Source organism: Aotus nancymaae, unplaced genomic scaffold (assembly GCF_030222135.1).
Source record: "Aotus nancymaae isolate 86718 unplaced genomic scaffold, 86718_ANA_hifiasm-v0.15.2.pri h1tg000006l, whole genome shotgun sequence".
Taxonomy (NCBI): domain Eukaryota; kingdom Metazoa; phylum Chordata; class Mammalia; order Primates; family Aotidae; genus Aotus; species Aotus nancymaae.
In genome coordinates, this window is record NW_026988417.1 from 31,076,867 (window position 1) to 31,099,928 (window position 23,062).

Here is a 23,062-nt window from a genome sequence, read left to right on the forward strand (position 1 = left end):
TGTCTCCTCCAAACCTCACGTTGAGATGTAATTCCCAATGTTGGAGGTGAGGCCTGGTGGGAAGTGCTTGGGTGATGGGGTGGATCTGTCATGGCTTAGCACTGTCCTCATGATAGTGGGTGAGTCCTTGAGAGCTCTGGTTGTTTAAAACTGTGCAACACCACTCCTCTTTGCTCCTGCTCTCACCATGTGACGTGCCTGGTTCTGCTTTCCTGAGATTTACTCAAAATCCCAGTAAATGCCAGTACTGTGCTTCTTCTACAGCCTGAAGGACTGTGAGTCACTTAACTCTCTTTTCTTTGTAAATTACCCAGGCTTCATTATTTTTTCTAGTAAAGTAAAAAATGTAAGAAAGTCCTAACATACTTATTCAGATGTTAATTACTGGTTTCCTCAATTAGACTGAAATTAGAGTGCAAGGAAACAATTATTTTTCTACATAATAGCTTAAGAAAATAAACACTGTGTCTATTTTTTTGTTTCCAATTGCTTGTCTCAGTGCTTGATATTAATAGATGTGTAGTATTAGTTAAACAAGTTTATATATGATAGAAGTAATCTGAAAAGTCTGAAATTATATCACATAAAATAAACTTATTTTGCTAAGCAATAATATGGAGTTATGCTCTTTCATTTGTAAGAGTTCAACCAATGTCACCAGTATAAAGAACTCTAAAGAGAAATTAGATATTTAAGAGAGGTCTAAATCCTATCATCATTCAATTATTAATGTATTCTCAAATATTTATAACCCATCTACTCTGACACATTGGAGATAGAACTATAGACAGAACAAAGGTCTGTCCTCAGTTTAATATGCAATATACTAAAATAAGCACTTATTTAAAGATTGAGTTGTACAGTCAGTACATGAAAACTTAAAAGAGTTTGATTTACAATAGATGCTGTATTTGTCTATTTTCACACTGCTGTAAAGAACTTCCTGAGACTGGGTAATTTATAAAGGAAAAAGTTTTAATTGACTTACAGTTCTGCATATCTGGGAGCCTCAGGAAGCTTACAATCATAACTGAAGGAGAAGCAGGCACATCTTACTTAGTGGCATGTGAAAGAAAGCATGAAAAGGAAAGAACCCGTTAGAAAACCATCAGATCTTGTGAGAGCTCACTCACTATTATGAGAACATCATGGGGGAAAACCACCCCAATGAACCAGTCGCCTCCCATGAGGTCTCTCTCTCTCTCTGGACATCTGAGGATTACAATTCAAGATAAGATTTGGTGGGGGACCCAAAACCTATCCGTATCAGATGTACATATTTCGGGGTACATGTGATAACTCAATAAATCCATATAATGTTTAAAGATCAAATAAGTTTAATTGAGATATCTATCACCTTAAATATTTGACTTTTCTACATGCTAGGAACATTGGAATTAATTCTTTTCTAGCATTTTAAAATTTATATAAGTTCCTTGTAAACCAAATTTACCCTTCTAATCTATCAAACACTATGTATTATTTCTTCTATCAAACTGTATGTTAGTACCTGTTAATCAGCCTCTTCTTATTTCCCATCTGCCCCACCTTACCCAGCCTCTGTATTTTCACAAGCTGTACTATTTTATCTACTACATATGAGTGAAAATATGTCATATTTTTCTTTTTCTGCTTAGCTTATTTCACTTAATGTAATGACCTCCAGTTTCACTCATGTTGCTGAAAATGATAGGATTTATATTTCATCGCTTATACATGCCACATAGAAAAAGTTTTTATAAGCCCATTGACAAACACATAAATTTATTTAGGAGAGATAAAAACATTCACTGTTGTATACTCAGAATAAATAATAGATGTATTTGATGTCAAATAGGGGGACATCCATTATAGAAATAAATAAGGTATAGAAAGGCCAAGAAAAATGAAAATGCAGAATGGGCTGTGAGAACACTGAGTAATTTTATTTTGGTTTTGCTAAAGTGTAGATTTTGTGGGTTTGTATATGAGTGGCTGCCTTTTGTGTTAAGGTGTGTGTTTGTTGAAGTGGTGGTTGTTGGTGGCTGGTGGCAGTAAAGAACACTAGAAATGCATTTCTGGAATCCTGAATGTTCCTTGAATTATGTTAAATAATTTGGACTTTATTGCACAGACAATAGCAAGGAATAAAAGTATTTTAGCACTGCTCAATTGAATGTGGTACAGTGGCCCTAAGTATCCACAGGGGGGTTGGTTCCAGGATATCCCCTTCCCCCTAAAGGATACCAAGTCTGTAAATGCCTGAGTCCTTGATATAAAATGACATATTTGTATATAACCTATATACATTCTACTTTATACTTGAAATCTTTCCAGATTATATGTATTATCTAATATAATATGAATTCTATGTAAATAGTTGTTATATTTCTAATAGGCATTCTTCTTATTATTTATGTCTTTCCAATCCAAGATGGGTTGAATTTGCAGACGTGAACGTTGCATATAAAGAAGGCTGATAGTTTAACCATTAAAAGCAAACAAATAAACAAAATCTCAACTAATTTGTATGGATTTTCAGATATAGAGAAACTACCAGATAGAGAGTTAAGAAAAAGTCATTACCTAGAAATAGATTATATCACTTACTCTAAGATGGTGGATCTGCTAACTTACCTGGATTCTCCAAAAGCAGAGACTAGCAGGAGCTAGTGAAAAGGTTAAGAGACTAGGCCAGGCACAGTGGTTCACGCCTGTAATCCCAGCACTTTGGGAGGCCGAGGTGGGAGGATCACGAGGTTACGAGATCAAGACCATCCTGACCAACATGGTGAAACCCCGTCTCTACTAAAAAAATACAAAAATTAGCTGGGTCTGTAGTCCCAGGAGAATTGCTTGAACTCAGGAGGCAGAGATTGCAGTGAGCTGAGACTGCACCATTGCACTCCAGCCTGGTGACAGAGCAAGACTCTGTCTCAAAACAAAAAAAGAAAAGAAAAGGTTAGGAGACTAGTGGTTTAAATAAAAGGAAACCAAACCACTTTATGAGCATAATTATGGAGTTGGCCATCACAGCAGGCCCTAGTGCACAATCTCACAGGTAGGTCAGAGAAGCATTATTCATCTCAAAACTATTTTCCCAGAGGACAGTAAGTGAAAGAATGCATTCCTTGACTTCTTTCTCCCATTAGTCAAGGTTGGTTCCTCAAGTGCTATCTCTGCCACACTTGTATGCTGCTTGTGCTAGAATATAAAAGAATTCCTGCAGTTGTGCCACAAAAAAAAAAAAAAAAAAAAAAAAAAAATGCAGTATTAGAGAACCCCTGGTATGGGAATTGAGAAGCACTAGGTACAGGTCTTAGAAGTGGCAAAGTCAAATCTCAACTGTTAAGTGACTGGTCAAAGCCTGATTGAAACGTATTGCTAGAGCAGTGGGCAACAAGAGTCATCCCATAATCCCACATATTGCTATTGTAAAAAGGCAATTGAAAAAAAAGGGCCTTTTTATTTTTATAATAGCTGAATGTCTGATAGAAGTTATATAAATAAGACAAATTTTTCACTTTTCCACCAAATGCTGACACGGCCTCACATACATACATGTCTTATAAGCATACTGTCAGAACAATTCAAATACAAATCTCAACTTCCTAGCAAGGTGAAACACATGCTTTTTCTTTCCAGTTCAGGAGTAACATTGGCCTAAATGAGAGATTTAGGCTGAAAAATCCTTGTGTTCCTTAAGCATGTTTTCAATGTTGACTTTATCTCAACAGATGATCTTTCTGCTTGAACGTGGATAATTCAATTTCTCCCCTTTTTCCACTAATGGATTTTCATTTAAATCTTTTTGCAGAAATCATCAATGTATTTGTCAGGCAGTGTTTAAGAAAGTGTTTGTCAAAATCTCTAAAGTTATTACAATTTTCCTTTTTTCATATGGAAGGAAAAAGAAAGATTTTTTTTTTAGAATATTAAAAAGAGAAGAAGAGTCATTCCTGTAAGAACCTAGAAGACTAATCTTCCTTGAATCCTCATAACTCCTTATAACAAGAACTGAAACTTCTCTTTTCAAATGCATTTATTTCTTAATTGAAATAGCCTGTTTGCTGGGATGGCAATTTAGATATATGTAACTTTCTTGATTTTCAAGCATACGGTGAACCCCATTTATCCTTTGAAATATTTACTTCATCATTGAATCTTAGAGAAAGATTACAGCACAGATTCTCCAAAAATATTATAAATTTATCTCCATTTTTAATGGATTGTAAAATGAAGAAGTAGGTGGTCTGATTATGTAATTTGATTTTCAGTATCGACAACAGAATATCTAAATATGCTATGCTGAAACTACAGAAAACATAATAGCAATAGTAAAAAAAAACCAAAAAATTGTCATTTGACTGCTATCTACAAAGCAGACCATATCAGAAAATAGCTGCCAGAATACATCTTGCTTTGAAACTATTTCAATTGTTAATGAAATTCATAAAATTGGTTACATCCAATGCACTGAATTTGTACTGCTCACTACATTTGAGAAATTGTGCAAAAAAATAGCTAGTACATTTTATACTTGACTATCATTCAGCTGCTGCCAAACCATCAGTTGTGCAATATTTATATCTTTTAATGCAGTAGATTTAATTCAGTGCAATTCCAGTTATGTCTAAATCTCCTGTCATATTCAGCATAACATGCAATGTTTTTTCTCCCTCCTTTTTTTTTTTTAATTCCCCAGAAAGGATCAAAAGCACAACAGGTGTATTCAAAGAAGAGCTTTTTGAATGCCTCACCTTAAAACTGCACTACTCCCATAATGGACAAACTCCAATTTCACTTCACTGACATGGTAGCAAATATTGAATCTTTTCATATTCTTCAAAGGAATTCTAACAGCCCTCTTTTTAATTTTGATTGTTTGTGTTTGTACTTGGTTTTATAGTCAAGGAAAAGCAGAAATCTTCTTATAATATGGATAAATCCCATAATAAAGATTATAATATAATTTAATAAGCTTAATATTATATTTTGATAAATAAAATAAACATTTTTTCTAGTGGAAATACCTATGTGATACACATATTAAAATAAAAATATTATATCTTCAAGATAATCCATCTATACAGTTTTTATGCATTAAGTATTGGGTAGATTAAATTCAGGAAAATAAATTGTAAGTCATAGATTTGTAGTGTAATCGCCACTACAACTTGGATAAGTATATCATATTCAGTCAAAAGACTGTGTTTGCCTGCTATGTGTCATCATGTAATCTATCCTTTGACACCTCCAACGCTTTTGTATCAGTTTTCTGTAGAGCTAGGTAGAGGTGACATACTCTAAATTAGTTCACTGTTGCTGTAAAGAAATAAGGTGTGTATAAACATCCTTGAAAATAGTGACTACATGGTCATTATTTACTTCATTTTTGTCATCTACCCCACTAAACTGAATAATTAAGAAACTAAAATAGATTTTGTTAGACCTCAGTTATTTACCTTTTTACAAGAATGTGACCTGATTAAAACTTTTCCCTTTTAAAATCATGTATTTTTAATTGTTCAGCATTGCAGCAATAATAAATATTAAAATTATACTTTTTGAGTTTTTACTGTGTGCCAAGCACTTTTACAAATAGATAAAATATACAATTAACCAAAACACATTAACTATGCAACTTTCATGTCTTTCACAATGCATTACTTCTTTAGAAACTATCATGAAAATGCGTATCTCTTTGCAGACAAACATATTTCTGTGCATCTCCCTCTTAGGTTTATAATGAAAACCTTTGAAATCAATAAATCTGAGTTAAAATTTTAAATCTCTAATTTACTACTCATCTTTTCCTGAGCATGCTACTTAAACTGAGTCTGTATCTTTATTTGTAAAATATATATGTGAAAGTATGTGTCTGATACTCACCTTACAGATTAATTACAGAATTCAACTCATGAAAGTATATAATGTCTTTGATACATTGCTTGCCACATGGTAATCAATGCATAACTGGAAGATACTAATATTTATTTTCATTCATTGTTTCATTTGTTTTACACAATTTTAAAGTGCTGTAGTTTTCACTTTGTAGGATGTTTCTCTGCCAATCTGACTTTTTTTTGAAATTTATATATAATCTTTTGAATACTCATAATTTAAGAAGGAAAATTATGCATATTTTCACAGTGATTATTTGATGTCCTTATTTAAATAAGTTGTTTCTTGCCTTTAATAAGAATCATATCTACAGCTAATAGAATAGACCCTTTTTCTATTCCTATTCTTATATCCTATTCCTATATAATAATATATAATTATTCTATTGTAATTTAATAAGCTATAGGGATCAATGTCTTCTGCTTTCTATAATGTCACTCACATTTTAGAACTTATTTCTTAGTATATTCTTCCTGTATTTATTTTTTCTCTAATCAATCTGTTTGATGCTATTCTACTTCAGTTAACTCTACAGTCATGAGGGCAATCAGCTGCCTTATTTCTTCCTACCTATTTTAACTAATTAGCAGTTAACCTAATTTTAACTGTTTTGAACGAAGTGTCATTGTATGCCAGTGAAGATCTGGAATCTAAATCCAAGTTTTGAACATCCTATTTGAAATTACAACATTAAGAATGGTTTTGACATAAGCATTATAGATGCTTCAGCAAAAGGTCATATGAGTTTGTAGGACTCTCCTAAGAATATCAAAAGTTTGGCAACTTACTTAGAATTTCACAATATTTTCAAATATGCAATGTATTTAGGTTCTACCACCTAAATACATAAATAAAAATAAATACATTTTTATTTATTTATTTTTGAATTATAAATTAATGAATGAATGAATGAATTAAATTATTTTAATATAATCCGAATGTTTTGAGTGAGGTTATTACTTCCGTATATTTTGAGATCTGAAATAAAATAATTTGTTGTTTCACTAATAAAGAAAAGTTGAAGGCATAGCGAAAACACAACCTTAAAATATTGCAGAAAACAATTCTGCTGGAATTTATTAAAACTAAGTTGTATGTAATCCCAGCACTTTGGGAGGCCGAGGCAGGTGGATCACGAGGTCAAGAGATAGAGACCATCCTGGCCAACACGGTGAAACCCCGTCTCTACTAAAAATACAAAAAATTAGCTGGGCACGGTGGCGCGTGCCTGTAATCCCAGCTACTCAGGAGGCTGAGGCAGGAGAATTGCCTGAACCCAGGAGGTGGAGGTTGCAGTGAGCCGAGATTGCGCCATTGCACTCCAGCCTGGGTAACAAGAGCGAAACTCCGTCTCAAAAAAAAAAAAAAAACCAACAACTAGATTGTAAATTAGGAGCTGTATTTTGTGCAAAGGTAGCAATGATGATCAAACTTGAGAATTAGATATACTTGTGGAAAAAAAAATAACTCTTAACTGATGCTGTTTCTTCAAATTTACCATGGAAAAATAATGTCTACGCTTTTGCTCATAGGCAAAATTCATGAGATAATATACAAAAACATACTTGACAGCAATAAATAGAATATATTTTTGTTCTTCAAATTTGAAAAGTTTCCAGCTCCAACTATATAGAGATTAGCTTAATAATTTAGGACGTTCATTAGTTTTATGTAATAAACTTTTTTATTTTTATTTCTTTTGTCTGATGTGTTATGTTTGCCTGGGAATATTAAGTTACTTCTTATTACCTTATATTTCATAGATATCTTCCTTTTTCACAATTTGAATGTTTTTAATTTTATGCTAAAAATAAAGGAAATAATAAATAATCACCCTAACATCTTTGCCTTTATGGCAAATCAATTGAATGCTAACTCAAATTGATAAATGTGCTTATAAAATTTTTAGAGATCTTTAATATCCTCAAAGTTCATGATTAGAAATCTTATTAAATTTCTCACATGGAATAATTAAAACATCATTATCCATTTAAATATGCTTTATTCAAATGATTTTCAGTAAGAAAACATTCAATAAGTCTCCACTACATACCAAAAATCTTCCTTGTAATAAGAGGAATATAAAATTAAGTCAAACAATATCTCAGCAAAATATGATTCTATTTTGGCTACAAAGAGAACTATCAAAAAATACTTATAATACAAGGCAGAACGAAATTAGAATTATTGCTGAATTCTAAGAAAAAAACAATGAAGTTACAGAAAAAAAATGGCTGCATTAATTTGCCCAAGAAAAATGGCACTTCAGTTGGAACTAAAAAATGGGAAAGACTTCAAGAGTAGCAGTAACAACAAAATAGTAAAGAAGAAAATTCCCAGGGTAGATTGGTAACAAAATCAAGTTATGCTGAGAGCTTACTAATGCCTACGGTACAGAAGCTGCTCCTACCTATTACAGTTGAATTGTAAAAAGAGTTTACATATGCATTACAGATAGACTATAGACTAGACAGAAAAACCAATGTTGTTTGTGTGGAAAGCTTTTATTGTTGGTGTATGCTTTATGAAGTCAAATGGAGCAAGATTGAATGAGAAATATGTGTGTGAAGAGATGTGTGAATAGTGTAGGTGTGAAAAAGAAAAGAAATGAAGGAACAGTGAAAACACTCTTTAATAAGCAACAGTGAGTTCTTTAGGAACATAATGAATTAGAAATGTGGAAGAAAATGCATGCTGTTAGTATTCTGAGAAATACAGTAACTAAGAGCAATCAAGTCATGTAATATGGAAGTTGTTTTACAATTTTTTAAGTGTTGTTTTCTTTTAAAATTAACTTGCATTTGTCACTCCTAAAAATACTTGCTGCATACATAGCAGTCATTTCAATATTCCCACCCGAGATGACAATCTTTAGAAACATATATTTCATCTTTAGGACTTCTATTGTATTGTCTTGTATTTTTGCCCATCTGTTTCCATGGCATTGTGCCTAATCAAAGCTTGGTAGGACCCTTGGCAGCACTGCCAGCAGGCTGAGGAGCCAGGTAATACTGAGTTTAAGAAAGGCATCTGCAGAATTTTCCTTGCAACATCTGTGAAGTTGGAAGAGCACAGGGAAGTCTATCTTTTCTGACAGCTTTGCCACATTGGCTCCACATGTCTCTGTACATTTTGGGACACCTGTTCATGCTGGTGTGCCAAAAGATAGGAATTTTAAAAAAAACCTAACTATTCCAAATTTTTGGTCTGTCTACATATCCATATATACTAATCAGTGGCAGAGTCACTTGGTGAATGGAGCAGTTCACATAGATTATACCATTTCTGTTTTTTCTATCTTATATATTGCATTGTGTGTGAAGAACTTTCATTATATATATGGAATTTATGTGTCTTATATGTATCTTATATATCAACCATGACATAAGACACAAGGGAAAGGGCAAAAAAAAAAAAAAAAAAAAAAAAAAACTGAGATGCAGTTATATTTTCAATTTACATAAGGTATTCTCATAGTAAATTGATGAGAATGAATCAGTGAAAATGAATTAAATTTTTAATTACGAAAAGAAGGTAGGTTAAGTAACTCCAAATACAGACTTTTAATTGGGCTAATTTTTATTAATATGAAGGTTTTATTTATTAGATAAGTTTAATTTGGTTACATGTTAACAGTAATCGAAAAATAGTATCTATTCCCATGGAGAAGAAAACCAGGGAACACATACACACAGGCACACACAGTTCTTGAAGAAGTGTCAGACGTTCAGAAGTGGAGAAAAAACACTGACAAAATCAAATCAGCAAGGCTTAATATAAACTCTAAAGCAAAGAAAGTAAAAAAAAACTTATTTTGAGCCTTTTAATATTAGTATATTTTGGTATTTTTAGTTCTAAAATCCCATTTTATAATTGAGGAAATCCAGGTACAGAGAAGTATAAATGAGCGTCAATAACACTTTCAGGAGACAGGTGCTTAGTGCAAGAGAGAAGGACGCTGTAGCTTCTTTCTCAAAAGTGAAGCACCACTTCTCTTTTGCCTTTTAACTTGATGTTACGTCATTGATAGATGCTGGGAGATTCATTAAAAAAAACTTTTCTCAGAAAAGAGTTTATAATCGTCACTCACTGCCTATACATAATAACTTAACAGCATAATTTTTACTTAACTCAAAAGAAATTAAAAATTCTTTCCAATATTATAAACATTTCATTTAATTATTCATTATTTAATTTTAAACAGTATTTACCACATTTTGGAGAAATAAATATTTACAAAATTATAATAAAAAATTTCAGGTGATCAACTGTGTTTAAACATATAACTAATTTTAATATATTGGCTTCATTTCTTTCATATTTAAAAGGTGTTTTCAATGTAGATTTAACTTAGAAGCTATTATATTTTTACTTTTTTATAATATTAAAATATTGCAATTATTTGTTTTTATATTTTCTATATTTTGGATTTACATCTGGCTTATTTCGTGTTACTTTACATGAGGTTGTTTCAAAACCATTTTCTCATTATTGTTTGCTTTAATTTTATCACTGAAAATTATGCAAATGTGTTCGAAAGTTTAACCTAAAAGTATCTTAGTCTTAAGACATTATTTAGCTGCATGTTCTATATTATCAACATTATGAATAATTAGGTGAATAATTAATTGTATGATTTTGTTCTACTATAAACCATACTTTATTTGCTGAAATCTAATAAAGAAAACAAATATACCATACTTTTGGGGCAAATGTTCACAAAACAATGTTTCAAAATGCTAATGATGAGTTTAGCATTAATTACAGATGTCAGGGGATTATTAATATGATGGAGTGAACTAATAAGACCAAGGACAACCTTCAGCTTTCTTTGCAGATCAAAATATTAATGGGATTTTATTTTCCACTGTGTTTCTTTTTCTAAAGAGTTCTTTAAAATTCCGTGACTATGTAGAATTTGCGTTTAAGAAGACCATTAATGGGAGAAATTCAACCCAGTGTCACTATGCATTAGTACCTTTTCATGTTGCTAATAAAGACAAACTCAAAACTGCGTAATTCATAATTTATAAAGAGGTTTAATGGGTTCACAGTTCCACACGGCTGGAGAGGCCTGGCAATCATGTTGGAAGATGAAGAAAGAACAAAGGGACATCTTACAGGGTGGCAGCAAGAGGGCTTGTGCAGCGGACCTCCCATTTATAAAACTGTCAGATCTCATGAGACTTTTCACTACCATAAGAACAGTGTGGGGGAAGTTGCCCCTATGAGTCAATTATTTCTACCTGGGCCCGCCCTTCACCCATGGAATTATTACAATTCCAGGTGAGATTTGGGTGTGGACACAGCCAAACTATATCTCATTAATTGTAGTGCAACTTCAGATATGGTTTAGGTGATTGTCCCCTTCAAGTATTATGTTAAATTGTAATCCCCAGTGTTGAGGTGGGGCCTGGTGTGAGGTATTTGGATCATGAGGACAGATTCCCTCATCCATAGCTTAGTGCCATTCCCTTGGTGATGCGTGAGTTCTTGCTCTGAGTTCACAGGATATCTGGTTGTTTAAAAGGATATGGCCCCTTCCTTCTGTGTCTCATGCTCCTGTTCTTGCCATGTGATATGCATGCTCCTTGTGATATGCCTGCTCCCCATATGCCTTCTGCCTTGAGTAAAAGCTCCCTGAAGTCCTCACCAGAAGCCAAGCAGATGCCACCGCCCTGTTTACTGCGGAGCAGCAGAACTGGGGACCTATTAAACCTTTTTTCTTCATAAATTATCCAATCTCGGGTCTTCCTTTATATTAATGCAAAAAATTTACTAACACAATTTTTATTTCCTGTTAAAAGGAATTAAAAATAATTAAGTTCCTTTTAACATTAAATTAAGTTAAACATTAATTTAAACTCTTTAAATTAAAGAGTTAAATTTATCTTCCATCCTGTTATTTCTTACGTTTTTGAATACTTACCTACTTTTTCATTCTGTGGTGACCTATGAATTCAAAAAGGAATACAATGACATTTTTATGCTTAGGGAGTGTCTGTACTGGTAGGCAAAATAATTACCTTAATGAATAATTATTATAATGTTAAAATGTTTTGGAATTTTTCTGCACAAAGTCATGATATTATGAAGGTTTAAATTAGGTAAAATATTAGATGATATTGTGTTTTAGGATGAAAGTGCTAGTGAGAGTGTGGATAAATTATTTTTTTTTTTTTTGAGACATGATCTCTGTCACTCAAAGGATCCTTTTGCTTCAGCCTCTGAAGTGGCTAGGACTGCAGTCATGCACCACAAGTTCAAGACCAGCTGGGTCAGCATAGTAAGACTTCATCTCTTTAATTTTTAAATATTAAAATTTAATATTTCAAAATTTTTAGTAGAGATGAAGTGTCACTATGCTGACCCAGCTGGTCTCGAACTTGGGAGCTCAAGCAATCTTCATGCTTTGGCCTCCCAAAGTGCTGAGATTACAGACATGAACCACTATGCTCAGTCTTTGGACAATGACTAAAGGAGTGATTCCTTGGTAGAACAAATTGAAGTCTCTTTTAATAAATACTGATAATTTTGAATTTTTTATATACAAGAGGTTTTCAGTTGCTTTTAGGGATATAAAAAATTCACTGAAATCTCCCACTTTTGGGGGAGATATTTAGAATATTTAAGTTAAAAATATAAGCGAAGCAAATAGGTATTTGTCTACAATATAAGTTTTAGTAGTGTAAAAAGAAAATAAAACATATGTATCATATAGGCTGATATTCTTATTTCATAGGTTATAAACAGAGGCCCAGTGAAGAAAAATGATTTGAATCTGAGTAAAGTGATTACTTCTCGCAAGTCACCCTAGTGACTTTATCTAGTCAGATATACATAATCTGTAATCATGGCAGAAAGGCAACCAACCGTAAAATTTCTCAGGATAAAATAGAGTGAAGAACTCAAAAGGAGGTAGGTTACTATTTATGCTTATTTGAAGGCTTCAATTAAAATGAAGGAATATTAATTATTTAGTGACTCGCACTGAGTTCAAAATAAAGTTATAAGAACAGTAATACCACAGTTGTAATTGACCAATGGATTTATAGTCAATTAAAAATGAATATAAATTTTTGAAGACTTTAGATGTAGACCAACCAAATGAGAACAAATAGAGACAATTTTTTCAGAGCTTGCTATATCAAGGGAGTTACCCACCATTACTTAGCTTTGGCAGAGATTCAGGAGAAGCAGGAGAGTAGAAAAAATTTCCAGTGAAATAAAGGGAAGGCATTAGGTAGGCTCTGAATGGAGGGTGTTCACGTGGGGAAGACGGAAGTTGGCTAGCATGAAGTGAAGCTCTTCACATTACTGGATTGGAGAACTTATTTGGCTTCCTCTGGTTGGTCCTGAGCTAGATGAGAGGTAGAGAGGAAGTGACAAAAATTATAAAAGTTGGCAGTTATGGACCAAGTCCTGACTGTTCTGGCCCAATTGCTACAGATGTGACTTGGGTTCCCATTTTTTTTTTTTTTTTTTTTTTTTTTTTGAGACGGAGTTTCGCTCTTGATACCCAGGCTGGAGCGCAATGGCGCGATCTCGGCTCACCGCAATCTCCGCCTCCTGGGTTCAGGCAATTCTCCTGCCTCAGCCTCCTGAGTAGCTGGGATTACAGGCACGCGCCACCGTGCCCAGCTAATTTTTTGTATTAGTAGAGACGGGGTTTCACCATGTTGACCAGGATGGTCTCGATCTCTTGACCTCGTGATCCACCCGCCTCGGCCTCCCAAAGTGCTGGGATTACAGGCTTGAGCCACCGCGCCCGGCCTTGGGTTCCCATTTTTATGTGTAGTCAGACTATTGTCCATTTGTATATTTCATCCTCCATAAGGAAATGTTACAAACCACATAAGTGATAACAGTTTCATTCTCTTTGTTATCTCTCTCATTATTTTTTAGCCTACTGATATCTACCTCTTCTGAGATCCAACCATCTTCCCTTCTTCCCTTCCTCCCTCCCTCCCTTCCTCCCTCCCTTCCTTCCACTCTCCCTCCCTCCGTCCCTTCCTCTCTCTCTCTCTTTCTCTCCCTTTCATGCTTTCTTCTTCCTTCTTCCCCACCCCTCCTCCCAATCTGGTCTCTTTCTCTCTTTCTTCAAGCCAGTCTCATTCTGTCACCAGGCTGGAGTGCAGTGGCAAAATCTCGACTCACTGTAACCTCCATCTCCCAGATTCAAGCAATTCTCATGCCTCAGCCTCCTGACTAGCTAGGAGTACAGGCATGCCCACCACATCAGACTAATTTTTGTATTTTTAGTAGAGACAGGGTATCACCATGAGGTTGACCTGGTGGTCTCAAATTCCTGGCCTCAAGTGATCTGCCCACCTTGGCCTTCCAAAGTGTTGGATTTACAGGTGTGAGCCACCACCTCTGGCCAGATCCAAACATTTTTCTATTGTCAGAAATTAAGACAGAGTCAAAAAGCTTAGAAAATCTGTCAAAAAATTATTTTTGTTATTCCCTTTATGATTTATGTTAAGCAATTTGCTCCCCTGTAAAACACTCCCATTATTATTTTGCTCTTCCTTTTGCCCTAAATTACATTACCAAATCTAACCATGGAAAAACTCATTGACAATTTAAGAAAATAAATAAATAAACAACTTTTTTGTCATTTATTTTCTCTTTCCAATTAAATCAGATGCTTTTCAGAATTTTTGTTTCATTTTCTCACTAAGCTTTTCATTTTTTCTTCCAGTTTCCTTACATGTCTAAGCCATATTCTTTTATAAATATGTTTAGCCAAAAAATGATCTCCTTTTATCCATCAGGAATACAGATTCTCTGACACATAACCAGATGCAAGATGATGGATTTTATAAGTAACTTAAAATATATAGAACGTGCTTCATTTTCACATAAAGTGACAGATAATAACCTCAGTTGAACATTAAATGTTTCTTCTTTCTCCCTTTTTTAACATACTTCTTTAAAGAAAAGAGAGATAATTTCTTTTGATTCAGTGATATATTCTATACATACACAGGCAATAATTCTTTAATAAGTATCCTATTAATAAATCCCCACACCTTGCCACTTTTCAATTTAACTTTATTCTTTATTTTGCATGTTGAAAATATACCTTAATTAATACTAAACATAGAGAGTAAATGATAATCTGTTTTGAAATGCTCTCAGGCTGTGTGTGAGAGCATATCATTAGGATATCAATTAACTGATCCTATATGCACCAGATTTAAACTATCATGTAGATTATTATTCTTAAGAATGCTTTCGTCTTACATTATTTACAAATTTCATTCAAAAGCACTGTTTCCATACTATCTAAATAATCTCATCATTCGTCTCCTCTTTGGTTACATGCCATAACCTTAGTAAGCAATGATACAAAATGGTTGTGATTAGTGTACTATGAATAAAATATTTAGGCATGAATCAGCCTTGCTTCAAGAGAAACAAAATTCTTTTCATGAAATATAAATGATTTTGATTTATAACCAAATATCTGCTCAATGATACCTTCAGCTTAACACATTATAGGTTTAATTTATTTCTTCTGAACCATTTCCTCACTGACAGGCCTATACAACAAAGTACTCCTAATAGTCTGCATAAGACATTTAAGGTGAATTTTTTAGTCTTCTCTTAAAAATCACTTTAAATATCTCTCTTCTTAAGAGAATGAGGCCAGGGTTGGTGGCTCACGCCTGTAATCCCAGCATTTTGGGAGGCTGAGGTGGGCGGATCACAAGGTCAGTAGACGGAGACCATCCTGGCCAACACGGTGGAACTCTGTCTCTACTAAAAATACAAAACATTAGCCAGGTGTGATGGGACACTCCTGTAGTCTCAGCTAGTCGAGAGGCTGAGGCAGGAGAATCGCTTGAATCTGGGAGGCAGTGGTTGCAGTGAGCCGAGATCGCGCCACTGCACTCCAGCCTGGGCGACAGAGCGAGACTCTGTCTCAAAAGAAAAAGAAGAGAGAGAATGAGAATGACAAATGTTGGTAATATCTGGACAAGCACCAACTCATAGCACATTTCTGACGTACCTAACTTTGGGTATTAAAAGCTATTTTCAGTAAGGCATCCACTGATCAGAAGCACATTTGTTCTCAAGGTGGAAAACAGAGTACAATCTTTTTTTTTTTTTGAGACAGAGTCTTGCTCTTTCACCAGGCGCCAGGCTGGAGTGCAGTGGTACAATCTCGGCTCACTGCAACCTCTGCCTCCCGGGTTCAAGCAATTCTCCTGCCTCAGCCTCCTGAGTAGCTGGGACTACAGGCGCATGCCACCACGCCCAGCTAATTTTTGTATTTTTTAGTAGAGAAGGGGTTTCACCATGTTGGCCAGGATGGTCTCTATCTCTTGACCTGGTGAGTCTCGGCCCCCCAAAGTGCTGGGATTACTGGCAGAGTACAAATTTAATCCTTGCTCAATGTCTCACTCAAGTTCTCCATTTGAAAAGTGCTGGCAACTAATGAGGACTTAAAACTTCACGTTCGCTAAGGTAGGGACTGGGGAGTCAGCATCTTAACTGTCTAATCAGAACCTCTTTAGTTATGCAAAAAGCATCTTCCATGGCAGGTGTACATGGCGGAGTATTGAATCCTCCATTTTAAGGTGATATTTGATGTACAAGAGGCCTTCAAGAACTATGGGATTCTCAGAGGCAGTAGTCAGCTCAGGATGTTAATGTTTCTTCAACATGATGTGTATCAGTCAGGGTTCTCCAGAGAAACAGAACCAATAGAATATATACAGACAGAGAAGAGAAGATTATGAAAGAAATTGACTCATGATGGAAGCCAGAAAGTCTTATGATTTGCTTTCTGCCAGATGGAGATCCAGGAAAGCCATTGGTTTAATTTAATTTGAGTCTCAAGGCCTGAGAACCAGGAGGGCTCTGGTATACCTTCTGGAATCCAAAGGTCCAAGAACCAGGAGCTCTGGACATCTGCAGACAGGGGAAGACAGATGTGTCAACTCAAGGAGCAGGAAGTAGAATTTGCCCTTCTCCCACTTTTGTCTTCTATTTCAGACCTCAACAGACTCGATGAGGCACACGCACATTAGTGAGGGCAACTTCTGCAATCAGTCTACTTCTTCAATTCTCTTCCAGAAACACTCCAGGGGCACACCTGGAAATAATGTTTTACCAGTTGTCTGGGTATTATACCAGTCAAGTTGAAGGATAAAATTAACCATCACATGATATCACTTTGTTTAATATTTTTACAATAATAAATTAGCTTTCAAAATTTTTTTATAAAAAGCAACATTGTCTAACATATTTATGTGTTTCTTCTGTTATTTACACATCTAATCCTTCAAGCAATATTTAGCAATTTTGTGCCAAGGACTAAGGCAGATGCTGGGAAGAACAGAGAAATGGTTAAGATTAATTGCTAAGGCGAATCCTCTGTTTTAACTAAAAGAAATTAAAATACACCAACATATTTTTATACAACTTAGTACTTTTTCTAGTCATTAGAATCTAGAAATAGAGAACAACAGTAATCATACTCAACTGTGTTTTTGTCTGACAAACACAAATATAGACTATTCTTGAGAAAAAAAATACAATGTTGGTTTTCTAGAGATTCAGTTAAATAAAATGAAGAGAGAAAATTAAAAATAAGTTATGTTTAAGTACAGTATCAAGGTTTGAGCATCAGATTATAAAATGAAGTTTAGCTAATTTTAATTTTTAAAGTTTTAATAGTATTTCTGTACCTTAAATCCTGACCTATTTAATATATATTATATGGTAATATAATTTGTTATATTATAAAACAAATTAAGTAAAATTAATAATACATTTAGCCATTTACTATAGTATAATCAATTGCTTTGCTTTGCATATATATTTTAAACTCCAAAGAAAAGTGCTAAATGAATAGTCTTTAAGGTGTCATTTTCCATGGAAATAAACATATGTACATATATATATATATATATAATTACTGACATTTAATAAGTATTTGTAAAGGTATACCTGAGGGATAGAAGATTATTTAAAAAGTAGTAAAATAGTGTATGCTATTGAGAATATGTTATTCTGATAATCTACTATTTACAAAATACCATTTAGAATATTCCAAATGTATTCTTACAAGCTTTTCTTACAAAAAAAAAAGCATCAGTATTCTGAAAACCCTAATACTGTGAATTAAAAGAATAAACGTTCACCTTATTATATTTTCAAAACTAGTTAAGGAGGAAATGCTAGATTGAGCCTTGGGGAACTAAATATATATTACAGGCATGAAAAATGCTTCATTTCTGATGCTGCTTTCAAATGACAGCATAATACGTTATGGATGATTTGATTTTTTTGTATGAAAACGCTGTTCAGCACCCAAAAAGGCATATGCTGCTAACGGCATGTGTCGCAATCCTTTATATGACAGCTGGCAACAAGAAAATGCCAGTCAAAACACAAAATGTCAAGCAGAAATTGTCCCAATAAAAGTATTAGTTTGTAAAATTCTTTCATAAATAAGCTTCATTAAATTGCATTCATTGATTCCAAGCATCATTAATCAAAAGCAGCTTCAAATAACCTAACTATTGTAACCTAAAAAGATAGGAGGAGTGACGAAAAATTACTACAGTTTCTCCTTAATTCCTACAATGTTAGGTTTGTTCTGTGCTATCAAACCCCAGAAGTTCACCTGTTATAGCCCTATTTTAAAGATCCCAAGTAGAGACTTTAACCTTGGCCTTTCTGAGAACTTTCAGCAAACACAAATAAAGAATATTAGCTGCTATAAATATTATTCAATTTTTTTATGTTAAAAAAATGGCTTTAAGTTTACTTTTTCAGCCTCTCCAAATCAACAGCTTTAAAGTAAATTTTATTTACTTACTTATTTTTGCTGAGTTGTTTGTCTTTATCGAGCCAAGTTTTATTTTTTCCCTTACAAACTGTTCAACATTAATGTGAAGATTCATGGCTGTTTGGGGGCTTTATAATTTATTAAAGCCAAGGCAGAAGAGAATTCCACCTGGCAAATGAGATTATTTCCACTTTTACTTCTACTTCAGCACTTTTTTTTTCTAACTCATTTAATTACAAAGAACAGGGGAGTTAGAAAGGGAAATGCAAAAATGAATCAAGAAATAATAATACAATATTAACCAAGAAAATATATGTCCCAGTCATCATTATCTTCTTTACTGGGGGGAAACATTTCTTTAGAGGTTTTGAATGCTTTTGCAGACAGCAAATGAAACTTGTAAGATCTGATGACCTCAATCTTCCTGGTGGCTGTGAATTTATTACAGAGCTTGTTTCTTTGAATTGGTTAACTATAGATTGATATTCTCTCTCTCTCTCTCTGTGTGTGTGTGTGTGTGTATATATATATATTTACATTATATATATAAAATCTTTCTATATATGATCTATATCTATATCTATACACACGCATATGACAATTTCGATTAAATATCAGAAGTAGGAAACGTTGACATAGCATCAAAGTAAGTTTTCTTAAAACATGCTTATGGCTTATTATATAGTATATATAAAACAAATAATAATATTTAGACATAAAAAGAACAGTGGAATAATGAAAGAGCCACAGAATATCACTGAATAAAAATGTGGTGACAGCTTTTGGATATGAATATTTGACCGGGCTGGTGTTACTTTGTGGAGACATTTCAGCTTTCACACCCTGTTACTTTCCTTGAGTGATGTGGCTCTCAATGAAGTGCATGTAGCCTCTGGAGGCCCAGACTCTGGCCTGATGTGCAACTTCTTCTGCCATATTTTAACAGCCAAAGCAACTCACAAGGCGAGCTGGATTCAAGTGATGGGAAAATAGACTTTAGCTTTTAAGTTAGAAAAAATGCTGTCACATTTTAAGAATGTGAAATACTTCTAAAACATGGTTTTTCCAGCTATATAGCAGTTGTGAATATTTTATAGATTAATTAAAGTGATTTTTCAAATTATAAAAGTAAATGTCATGAAACATCAAATAAATATATTATTTTATTATGCATGCATGACAGAGATAATAAATAAATATGAGTCCAATATTTATTTGAGGCATCAATTTTAAATGCTTGTTTTAGTAGAGTGCAATAAAATACATAACAAATGGAGCATTATTTTATTTATCTAAATAGCATCATAAATGAACATGACACTACAATGATCAGTGTTAGACAAATAGCAATTTCTGTTCACAGAAATTATGGCTATATATAAATATCCTTGATGGTGGAGAAGCAGGCACACGTTTTAAAGGAGGTATGAGTGTCTACATTTTTAGAAAACTTTAAAAGTGGATAAAGTTGGAAATATTATGAATAGTAATGAATATATTGTGAGTTGATATAAATAGGCGACCCATGTGTTTATATATTTTCTAAAATTTTATTATGAAAAATAGAAATTTACAGGAAATAAGAAGGTATAAAATAACTACTCCAGTATACTATTCACTGAAGATTCGGCAATTGGTAACATTTGCGAATTGCCATATCTTCAGTGAATAGTATACTGGAGCATTTACCATTGCTTTACCCCTTCCAGCCCTCTGTTCTCTCTTCTCTCCTACCCCTCCCTTTCCCACTTCCTCTCTCCACATTCTTTGATTTTGCTGACCCATTGGAATCCCTTTAGTATCTAACTCAAAAAAAAAAAATAAATAAAAGCTATTTGCCACTTGACCACAGGAGCATGATCACATACAGGGAAGATAATTACTATTGATATAATATTATCTAATATGTAGCATATTTTCTAAATGTCCCAGTTGTCTTCAAAATTTTTGCTATAGCTGCTTTTAAACCAACCTAGATGCTATCACAGATTCCGATTTGTTGTCCTTGAACATCAGTCTTCTTAAATCTGGAAGAACTCCTACATTTTTTTGGTCATTGATGACACTGATATTACTGAGGAGTTCAGGCCAGTGGCTTGTGGAATTTCCAACAACCCAGTTTTACTTCACTGCCGTGGTTAAATAAAGTTAGTTAAATGTTTCTGGTAAAAATATTTCAAAAGAGTGTTGTATTTGGTCTGGTGTGCTCCTTATATTATCCCAGAAACGTAGAAGGTCAATTATTTCCCATATTGTTGGTGCTTATTTTTATCAGGTACTCAAGGAGGCACTTTCTCTAGCCTCTCTACTCTAAAAGAAACATTTATTTCCTTTTGTGAATGATAAATATACTATGGAATGGTATGAAAAAGTGGCAATAAATAGAGGATGTTATGAAAGATAACAAAGGGCAGATTTAGCTCAAATTCAAATCCAAAGTAGGCTTTCAGCTGAAATATCTGAGATGCATCTTGAATTTCCAGTACTTCATATTACATTTCTAGTATTTTGTCTACCATTTAAACTTAGTATCATTACACTTACTCTTTCTATTCGACCAGCATTATATCACTGAATTTAGTTCATTTGCCCCATCTTAATATACAATGCTTTCTTAAATTCATGGTGCTGAGATGTCTCAGAAGTTATTCACTATACATTTATCGATTTAAAAACAATAAGAAACATACTTACTAAATAAAATACAATACATTTTTTAATGACTGTGAGCCACCTTTTTTATGTATTCCAAACTTCTGGTGATAAAAATCCTCATATTTTGTGGAGAAAAACTCACAATAAACTAAATAAGTGTTGTCAAGTATCTCTATTCATATAGATGTAGATATATCACAAAATATGTAAAGATTTGATAATTTTGGGCTTGATGAGGCAAACGTCTGACACTATTCAAAATCCAGATTTTTACCTATATAAAAAATATTGAATGAACTCATTTCTTATATCTTTGGAGAAATATGGTATTTGAGGTGACCAGAGGTATAATAGTCTGTAACACTTAAATTCTTTATGTTCACACTGCAGGTTTTCAAAGAATTTATAGTCCAATTGGTCAGAACCCTGTTCAGGTTTCACAAACGCATAGTATTAGCTCTAGTCTAAAGCAGTATCACAGTTATCACCATTGACACTAATAATACTGTTCATTTACTGACCACATCTTTACCTTCAAGTTTGTATATTGGTTCCCTGATTTCTTTGCATGAAAATTATTTTTCCCCCAGAAAATAAATCTAAAAATATTAAAATTGTAACTTTGTCATCAAATGTTGTGGATACTGCAGTTACCTAAGTATAACCAAATATGCAGAAAGATCGTGCAGTCTTTGTCATTTTGAAGCTTCTTCTTTGAGAATATCAAGTGCGTTTACCTGCATTTCAATGTGTATAGTGTTGACTTAGTATAATACAAACCATATATTTATGAGTATAAGCATTTAACTATTTTAGGAATCGAGAAATGGAAAGTTAGCAAGCTATTTGTGATGAAGAAAAGCAACCTACCATCACTAATTTTCTAGATGAGTAGCTGCATTTGTTGAATTTGAAAGAAAACCTAGATAAGAATTTCTAGTTCATAGATATGTAACAGTTTCCTTAAATAATAGTTTGTAAAAGTTCAAAATACATTCAGAAGAATTGCTTTTTTTTTTTTTTTTTTTTTAACTTTTTGAGCATTTGTCAATTTACAAACTTCCGAGGGTTGATTGGTCAGTTTTGAGGAATTAATTACTTATTTTTATGATAAATAATCTTTTGGCCTAAATTATATATGAACCAAATGCAGTATGTAACTAAAATAAGAACATGGTGGTCATTCTCCTCTACAAACTGTTACGCTATCAATGACTCTATGGACGAAAATAACCCTCAGAGAATTTTGCCTCTAGTTCTTTATAATGAAAAATTGTATTCAATAATTAAATATAAAAAGATAATTGTGCAGATAAAGTTTAATGTGATGCTTAAAAATGGAACATATTCAACTGAATTCTAAAGAGATAAATAATGTATTCTCAATAATATAATACTTTCTCCTCGAAAGAAAAAAATTCTGTAATATTTAGGCTGAATTAATATTTAGTTTTGAGTTTGCAATCTTCTCTCAGCAAATCAACAACAGAGCTACTCATCTAAGATTGAGGAGTGACCTGCAAAACCAAATCAAATATAAATTATTCTCAATTACAACATCCATGTATAACTTGTTTTTTAAAACTCTACTGAGGAAATTTGTTTTATTTTTTATCGGTCCTCAAATTTTGAAAAGGGCATGTTCATCACATAAAAAGGCCCTGAGTAGGATTTTATATTCATAAATGTAGAGATGACAAGCTTAAGATTTACTCA